Genomic DNA, 10,783 nt, shown 5'->3' with positions numbered 1-10,783 from the left:
TTCTTTTTCCATGGATTAAATGTATTTCTGTCACTGGCAGCGTGAAAATACACATTATGCATGCACTAGAATTGAACCATTAGAAGTATGTAATAAAAGTATATACTTTCGTTGACAACAGAGGGCAGGTCGTGTTCAATACGTAGTGATTACAATAGTTAGTAACATTAAATATATAGTACTGTACATTGTTTATTATATCTTTAATCAGATCATATTCATTTCGTATATTCTGGCATGTGATTCGTACAGATTTCTCAGAAATTCCTCGAAAGCCAGAGCAGTTCATCCGACAGCCACATCACGTATAGATCGCATTAACTTGTACTGTTTACACTGTAGTTTTGCTCATCTTTTATTTTGAGAAAAACTTTAGTTGTATTTAAAAACCATGCCATGAAATAAAGGTAAGAATTTAAGTATCGACAGGATCAAGTGTAAACACTAATCTAATATTTAACTATGCTTAATTTAAATATTTAACTTAAACTGGTATTTTCTAAAATCCTAATAGAAAATTTAGGCAAATATTAATTTTACGGATGGCCGAGCGGTTAAGGTGGCAGCCTACCGCTTTGTGGAGGAAATCGAATCCAATGGGGTCGAAGAATTCCCACGAATTTTTTGGCGGTAGTCCAAGCAGTTATGTCGGGCGTCATAAAATTAATATTTGCCTAAATTTTCTATGAGGATTTTAGAAAATGCCGGTTTAAATACCATACTCTTGTAGCAGCATTTGGGTGTATAAAGTTAGTGCAGGGAATATATCATTGGCAGCTGTAAGTTATTAAACTGATAAACATTTTTTTGACACATATATCTCGAAAAAACACACATTCGCATATCAGAAACCTTATGCAAATGTAGAAAAACGAATTAGCTTCTTGTTCTGATTTTCTTTTTCCATTTGTTATTCAGCATGCCAGTGTCGTATGATTGACAGAGATTGTTGGAACGTTATATACCGTACAAGTATTAAAGACAGTTGCGCAATGTCATGTTTACTAACGTACTGTACGTTTTATATCTAAAATCGGATTGTTCGATGAAAGTTTTTCTCCCGCTATATTTCAGCTTTTGCGGTATTCCTCAGAGTTTTTCAGTCCAAACACACGAGGTTCCATTCCGAGACTATCCCTAAAAGTAAACTGTCATATTTAGAATTGCTCGATACCAGAATTAGGATTGTTAATGTTTGTTGTCGTAAACCGTAGTGATATGGCTAATTACTTTATTCTCAAGCTCACGGCCATAATACCAACTAGACAAACACAGTACTTGCTGTGAACAATACAGTGCAATAACCATCACTTGAAACTGCGTAAACGTTAAGATATTTACAGGTATTATTTTTTATCGAATAATCCAATTTAGCGACAAAGACGTAGAATTTTTTAGTGAAATAGTCAATAAACACTGAATACCGATCAATTTTTCAAACTTGAAGTTGTGAAGGTACAGTACGTAGCGCTTTCCGTCTGGCATACACAAGAACTACACAGAAAACAGTGATCAACCGTAACGAAAATTAACATTTTTATTTTCCCGATATATATAACAGAGGGAAAGTGCGGCGATCAGTTGAAACAATGCCCCATGAAGAATATTACATTTTTTAACACGAGAGACCTTAAAACGTGAAGAAATACGAAAAAAGTTCGGGATTTTCTATAGGTATAGATGTTGGTATGTAAGGAGTGCGATTTTGTACACCCACTTTGAACTTTATTTGCTCTTGTGTACTTTGTCACAGACACTCAACATTCTATATGTTATTATAAACCGAATTGCAGTTATTTCACTTGTAACTGTTATTAATATAAACGATGCAATCTGGATATATTGAGCTCTCAAAAGACTGAAATTAATTCTTTACTATATCGCGTAATAGCTATATAAATTTATCGAAGAAGCGTATAGGTCGCAGACGAAAATAAAATACAATAAAAAATTAATGTTTAAAAGATCTGAATCCATATCATTATCTATTAATCCGGATACATCGAAAATTATTCGATTATCCGAAATTGTCTGGTAATAATACAGCAGTGTGTCATAATTCTCCAGATTTGATTCCCGATATATAAAAACTTTGGCGATATTTATAAATTGATTGGATAAATGAGAGAAACGGCGATTTAGACGAATTAAAGAAAAGCGAGAGCGAAATTATATTAATTGTTTAAGTTGTAAATTAAAAACATTTACAAGAACAAGGGTATTACGTTTAAAACTTTTAAATCCAAATTAAGATCGATAGCTGTTTACGTGCAGTATATTCACAATTACATAGCTTTGAGATATTTTACTTAAATAAGAGATTCTGGAGAGTAGCTAGATACCTTTTATCGTTATTTACGTCAGTGTGACGTTTGTGACTAAATGAGTTATATACCTTACCGTTCCCCAGGGTGGCTTATTATTGATCAGGAGGAAATAAAGTATACGCTCGTATTTATATACAATAAAGGTAGCTTCAATAACTTAATTTCAAGTTCTTCTTACTGATATACATTAAATTTTCTTACAATGCGGATTTTCGTTCCATTATGGATACCAAATTGAGATAAGATTGAGAATGCTCTTGGTGTTCTCTTTATAATTTTATACTTTATTTTTAAACATTCAATGACTAGATTGAATTTTTTAAAAGTAAGTATAATTTTTTATCTAAAATGTTTCTAAGAGTAAATAAAAATTTCAATGCAATTGCTTAATTAAAAAGTATATTTGGAGATTTTTGTGATTTTCAGGCGTTGGGCTAGCTTTCCTGCCGAACATACTGCGAGTATTGCAGAAAAGCTATTACGTATAAATCACTGTGGACATTCAGTAGATTTTTCCAATCAAAAGTGTCTCTGTAAATAATAAATTTTACTAGTAATTCGGCAATTTTAAATTAATTGCTTATGTATAAAATAATATAAATATGGTCTTTGGAATTTAAGTTCTCATAATTTTGTGTTGACTCTTATCTAAGGTACTCATTCATTACGAGATATAAGAAATCCGCTCTATTTTCTGTTTTGAGAACAATTATATAAAAAAATTATATTATTATAACAGAAATTTCATTTAGGAACCATCTCGATAAAAATATTTAACTACACAAATATAAAGAACAATTTTTATATCAGTGAATGCGTACACATAATTGAATTAAATACAGATAAAGTATAAAAGAGAAGAAATACAACTACAGATGAATAATTAAGTTTTAATCATCGTTAATAATAATTATCGTGTGGTTTCTCTGCATTACATAATAATGTATAACAGAAAGGTTATCCATTATTGTTAGCTATGGATGACATTTGTTAATACAGAAGTAAAGTTTGAAAATAGTTATTTTTATTAACATTCAATTGAATATTAACGAAACTTATGAAACATTGGATAAATCTACTCCTTGGATTTAGAGGAATTTAAAGAAGATCAAAAAAGTTTACAAAATTAAAGACGGCTACATTTAAAATTTTATATTTAAACCAGGATTTAGAAAGATTCGCTTGTAGCAAATGCAGAATCACCTACCTATAAGATATTTGACTTACGTACGAGATTACAAGGAGAAGGTTGATACTTCTCATGGTTCTTATTCGTATCAATGTGACATTCGTGACTGGATCACTTATATATATTACCGTTTCTCTAAGCGGCTTCTTATTGATCGCGAGAAATTAAAAACTACTTTTACATTTATTTACTGTGACACGGTTTCTCGTTTTCGTATTTTTGTAATTGCTTATTAATTAAATAATTTAAAAACCAATGGGATCGGTAAAATATTCAATTTTAAAAACTTTAAGTTAAAACCAAGTAGAAAAACTACTCTTTAAAATCCGACTTCGAGTGAGTTAAAAACAAATAAACGGAAACGAAAAGATGTTATACTTTTTTCATAACTTTATTGGTACTATTCCCCAAATGCATTTCGCCAAGCCTCATCAGTGGGTAAGTAGGTTCCGACAATCTCCGTTCCTTTTATGCTGGGTGATGTTTTCCCAGCATGCATCTATCTGCATACCGTCATTCAGGTTGATCAAATTTGCATATTCTTTTATACAAAAATGTTCTATTATTCTACGTTTTATACAATTTTCTTCTTTATACAATATTTTTATATTATTTCTATCGATATTACATAAATTATTTTTATAGTGTAGATACCACGGCGATTCTTCTCTTTTTAATCTTATTGCTGCCTCATGTTCTTTTAAACGTACTTCTAACTTCCTTCCGGTCTCCCCGACGTAAGATTTCGTTTGTGGACAAGTACAAGACAATTTATAAATCACACCTGCAACATCAAGTTTGTTTAACGTATTGGCATCATCTTTGTTTATAACATTAATTATATTTAACAATCTGTTTTTTTGTTTTGCCACAATACATATAGAATACTGTTTGAAAATTAATTTATATCTTTCATAAAGTTTATGTACATACGGAAATTTAACATATATAATATTTTCATTATGATTTTTTACGTTGTATCTGTAATCTACAAACTGATTGTACCACTTACATAATAAATTCTTTGGATAATCATTCAATAAATATTTTTTAAAAAGTTGTTTTATTTCTTTATCTATATCTTCTTGTAAGGATGTCCTGTTCACTATTTTTTTAAGGTCCATAGTAAAGACGTTTTTCTTAGTTTCTACGGGACAGTATGATTTGTAATTAATAGTCTTTTTTGTATTACATAATTTTTCGTACTTACGGAATAGCAGTCGGTTTTCCTTTCTTAATATAGTAATATCCAAGTAATTTAGTTCCTGATTTTGTTCTTCTTCACTGGTGAACTCTAAGTTGTTACTCAAACTGTTTGCATAGTTTTCGATATCTTGGGATGAAGTTATTTTTGAGTCATATATAATTAATATATCATCAACGTAACGTGCGTAGAAATTTATACCTGGAGCCTGTGATATATTTTCATCAATCGGTATCATGCAAATATCAGCCAGTTTTGGTCCGACAACCGATCCCATCGAGATTCCGTTCTTTTGTCGGTAAAAGTCTGTGTAAATTTTAAAATAATTATTTTTAAATATAAATTCAATAAAAATTAAAATATGTTCAGGTATATTATATCTGTTTAAAGTTTCTTTAATCATTTCTAGCGTTATTGATGGATACATGGATTTGATGTCTAAGCTCATAAGACAATGACTTTTTTTAATTTTACCTTTTAGTAGTCCATTAATTAATTCATCTGTGTTTTTTATGCTATATGGTGATCTGTCGATTTTCTGCAAGTAAAATTTTAAGTAATATTCAAGGTTATACAAAACTGTTTTTTTAAAATCCACCAATGGTCGACATATATTACCAGGTTTATGAGTCTTAATTCTTAGATTTAACTTTGGATATCGTATATTATTAAAGTCTAGTATCTTTTTTACCTGGTGACTTGGGACTTCCTGCTTATATTTCTTCATTAGTTTTGTAAGATTTTTCTTTATTTCCTTTAACGGATCTATTGGCAACTGTTCATATTCGTTAGACGTGACTATTTCATTTTTCTTAAATTGCAATTCTTCTTTTGTTAATATAACAAGTTGATGCGATTTATCTGCCTTTACTATGGAAAGGTTATGTTTCTTGAAGAACTTAATTAATCTTTCTGATTTTTTAATTATTTTATTTGCTTTTTTATCAGTTATATAACTATTTTTACCTCTGTACTTGCCCAAGTCCTTACTTAAGTTGGCTCGTAGCTGTGCTTTTTCCTCATTGGATCCGGATATTTTCCGTATAGCACTCTCAACTTCTGCTACTACCGGGTAAGGTTTAGCGTACATTGGTAAGTTCATATTAATTCCCCAGGACAACAGTCTCATAAAATCTCGTGGTATATCTACAGAAGTAAGATTAATTACTAATTTATTCAACCAATTTTGTTGTCGACCATTGGTGGATTTTAAAAAAACAGTTTTGTATAACCTTGAATATTACTTGAAATTTTACTTGCAGAAAATCGACAGATCACCATATAGCATAAAAAACACAGATGAATTAATTAATGGACTACTAAAAGGTAAAATTAAAAAAAGTCATTGTCTTATGAGCTTAGACATCAAATCCATGTATCCATCAATAACGCTAGAAATGATTAAAGAAACTTTAAACAGATATAATATACCTGAACATATTTTAATTTTTATTGAATTTATATTTAAAAATAATTATTTTAAAATTTACACAGACTTTTACCGACAAAAGAACGGAATCTCGATGGGATCGGTTGTCGGACCAAAACTGGCTGATATTTGCATGATACCGATTGATGAAAATATATCACAGGCTCCAGGTATAAATTTCTACGCACGTTACGTTGATGATATATTAATTATATATGACTCAAAAATAACTTCATCCCAAGATATCGAAAACTATGCAAACAGTTTGAGTAACAACTTAGAGTTCACCAGTGAAGAAGAACAAAATCAGGAACTAAATTACTTGGATATTACTATATTAAGAAAGGAAAACCGACTGCTATTCCGTAAGTACGAAAAATTATGTAATACAAAAAAGACTATTAATTACAAATCATACTGTCCCGTAGAAACTAAGAAAAACGTCTTTACTATGGACCTTAAAAAAATAGTGAACAGGACATCCTTACAAGAAGATATAGATAAAGAAATAAAACAACTTTTTAAAAAATATTTATTGAATGATTATCCAAAGAATTTATTATGTAAGTGGTACAATCAGTTTGTAGATTACAGATACAACGTAAAAAATCATAATGAAAATATTATATATGTTAAATTTCCGTATGTACATAAACTTTATGAAAGATATAAATTAATTTTCAAACAGTATTCTATATGTATTGTGGCAAAACAAAAAAACAGATTGTTAAATATAATTAATGTTATAAACAAAGATGATGCCAATACGTTAAACAAACTTGATGTTGCAGGTGTGATTTATAAATTGTCTTGTACTTGTCCACAAACGAAATCTTACGTCGGGGAGACCGGAAGGAAGTTAGAAGTACGTTTAAAAGAACATGAGGCAGCAATAAGATTAAAAAGAGAAGAATCGCCGTGGTATCTACACTATAAAAATAATTTATGTAATATCGATAGAAATAATATAAAAATATTGTATAAAGAAGAAAATTGTATAAAACGTAGAATAATAGAACATTTTTGTATAAAAGAATATGCAAATTTGATCAACCTGAATGACGGTATGCAGATAGATGCATGCTGGGAAAACATCACCCAGCATAAAAGGAACGGAGATTGTCGGAACCTACTTACCCACTGATGAGGCTTGGCGAAATGCATTTGGGGAATAGTACCAATAAAGTTATGAAAAAAGTATAACATCTTTTCGTTTCCGTTTATTTGTTTTTAACTCACTCGAAGTCGGATTTTAAAGAGTAGTTTTTCTACTTGGTTTTTAACTTAAAGTTTTTTAAAATTGAGTAATTGCTTATCTTCATGCCGTTAGGAAACGCTCTACATTCCTGTCGTGATGTATTTATTTTATGGAGGAAAACCAGTATGTCTGGACATCTGGACAACAACAAATTAAAGCGAAAGAACGAACAGAAAATTAAGAGTAACGCGCTTTTCTAGATGTCGATTTTACCTACGAATCAGAACGAATTATCACAAAGGTGTACATATAACAGACGTTCAGTCCAGTATATACCTCAGCCACGTCGAATGACCCAGAATGTTATAAAGCATCCGCATTCGGGGTTTTAATTAAAAAAGCCCACGCAGTGGCGTAGCGTGGGTGTCAGCCGCCCGGGGAGGAGGAAAATTTCGCCGCCTCTTTATTTAGGTATTATTATTTATTGTGAAATTTTGCCCACTGAGCCCACGTTTACAACACAGGTCTGGTGGACGAGGAGGTGCGATTGCAAAAATTAGGAAGATAACTAAGAAACTGGGAAGTTCTAACAAATGGTTTATAAGTCTGGCCAACCGTTATAACAAGATCGGTACCACAACGAATGAGATAATTCGTAAAAAGTTCACATATCAAAAGGAGATGAGGCATATAATAGAGAAGCTTTCCAAACAAAAGAACTCTGGCGTTAACGCATTCATTTGTAAGTTTGTGTTTAATCATCTCAATTTTTATAATTATATGGCTAAATTTCTGTGTTATTATTTGTCTATGTACAGTACTTGGTTCGTAAGATAATTGTAATTATTGATACCAAACATGCTATCGTAGTATTCGATTTTTCCTGCTGAAGGTCACTAAAGTAGACCGTAAAGGTTAAAAGTTTAAATAAAAAAACTGTATCTTAAAAGAATTTTGTTGTTATTCGATTTAAAATTTTCGTAAGTAGCAATTGTAGTTTTTTTTTAATTTAAAAATTTAATATTTATTTTACAGCACACTGTAAAGTAACTGTAGAACATTTGATACTATTATATCAACCCTCTTTCCTGACATTTCTTAAATATACTAAATGTTTTACAAATGTGTCACCCTTGTATTCAAGAGAACACTAATCTTAGTCTTTCGTCCCCATTGTCGAGATGGCCGAACCCGTGACGGATTTAGAAAATAAGTTTCTTTTGTCAACGCGGAGCCATAAATAGAAAAAGCCCTAACATCACTTATGAATAGTGATTTAATTGTAATTAACAGATAGAGTTAATGTTAATTTATATCATTCACCATAAATTTTTAAAAATTTTAATCAATTTTATGCATTGATGGTTACCCACGAGTGACCAGGAGATGAAACTATCGAACAACGGTTGCTGGGTAGTGCGTGACTGCGAGCTCGACACGTGGACATTTCCTGATTTTTTCACGTGTCGAACAGCTAAATATGACCGAGCTTCCTACATTAAGTCCTTCCGGGATGCATTTCCCTTGGAAGCTTGCCGACTCAATGAATTTTGTGGCTTCTCTGAATCGATTCTCCAAAGTCATGGTTACTAGGTAACAACGTCATTGATTATTTGTGGTCTGTTATGCCCGATTACGTGGCCCCCAATATCCCCCAATCTGAAATCTTAAATTCCTTTCTGTGGGGGATTACGTCGAACATATTGTGTATGCAAATTCGGTTGGAGACTTTGAAGTTAAAGATTTTCTTGAGAGTATCGTGGCAGCATTCTCCATTGCGAGACAGGACACGCTGCAGCGTACAGTACATAGCAAGAAATTGCTACATTGTGACTGCTGGAGCCCCTAGGAATGTGATTCATTTTCTAATCAAATCTGGTAAGTGTGTCTCTAATATGCAACATTTGCTGAATTAATATCTTTAACATTTAATTTTTTATAGCCGAATAAAATTGGATACTTTCGAGCGGAACACCCTGTATATTGTGGTCAAAAAGAAACTACGCATACCTTAAAATAGTCTCGAGAAATATTTGGAATTAACTATATTTTGGGTTAACCTGTATGTTATATTACAAAATTTATATTATTACAATTGTGTTAGAGACCGTGCTAGAATTAAGTGTAAGAAAAATTCAGTTAAAAAAATGACCAGAAATATTAACGAATGTAAAACCTACACAACATAGTTTAATTACAGATTCCTTTGCTACGATGTCAACCTTCTTGCTTCTACATTTGACTCGGATTTCCTGTTGTTTGATATAAACAGGTTACATTGTTTGTCATCCATATTAATATTTTGAGAGGACTGATTCTTCTCTAATGCTATTATTCTACGTAATATATAATTGTTTTGTTCTTAATAAGATTTCTTATGTCGAATTTCAAGATGACGTAGCAAACATTGAGGAAGCCATTAGCACCCTGCTAACTCCTGATCAGTATGAATTATAATTGGGGTATTGTTTAACTTATAAAACTTGACGACAGTAACACACTGTCTTGTTTTCACTGTTATCACCAGCCTCAATTATCTGGCTAATCAGATTATCTTCAAGTTAATGGCCGCATTGCTAACCAGAGAAATACTCCTAACTCTCCGGAAATAATAAATACCATTTAAAACTGTATCATACGAGGTTTATAACAGTAAATTATTGTATAAAATACAATTACGCTACCTACATATAATAAATTAAAAAATACAGCCGTTATTTTTAAGAGAAATTTCCAATGTAGCAATTCAAAACATGCCAGTGCCATACACTACAAACACTGATGGCTTATGGATCTTCAAACGTCAGGTGCAAATTTTCGCACGCCATCTGTCGGCGTAGTTGGAAACATCAATTGTTTATATTTCCTGTGTTTACATTCTTTTATAGTCAACTAGTTTATAGTACTAAATATTAAACTAAGACAGATGACCTAACGACAATATCCTAATTTTCAATGAGGTCGTGACAAGTAGTCTCTTATGTATAATAAAATAACTTTTAAAGTTGAGTTTTATAAAAATAATACGAGCAGTTAATTCTGTGAATAACAGTCAGTCACGGGCTGAAGAATAATGGCCGTTGTTTAAGAGTTGTATTATCTAAATTTGTTAAAAAAAAGTTTAAGAAAATTGTCTACTGTTAAAAGTTGGCCGTTTTTGGATGTTTCTATTATATATATATACATTTTTTACATGTTATACAGTATCTAAATGAAGGCGATATAAAGTTAGAATAAAGGTATAAAGCAGTAAATGCGGAATTATTTACCTTTGAGATATTTCACCTAAGTAAGATATTATAAAGTATAAATACATATTTTGCATTGCTGTTATTTGGGACAGTGTAATATTCGTGATTAAGTCACTTCCATATTATCGTTTCCCTGGGTGGTTTACTATTGATCAGAAGAAAATAATATATATATATATATATAT

Source organism: Centruroides vittatus, unplaced genomic scaffold (assembly GCF_030686945.1).
Source record: "Centruroides vittatus isolate TY-2023 unplaced genomic scaffold, ASM3068694v2 contig_794, whole genome shotgun sequence".
Lineage (NCBI taxonomy): Eukaryota > Metazoa > Arthropoda > Arachnida > Scorpiones > Buthidae > Centruroides > Centruroides vittatus.
This window is presented reverse-complemented; position numbering follows the sequence as displayed.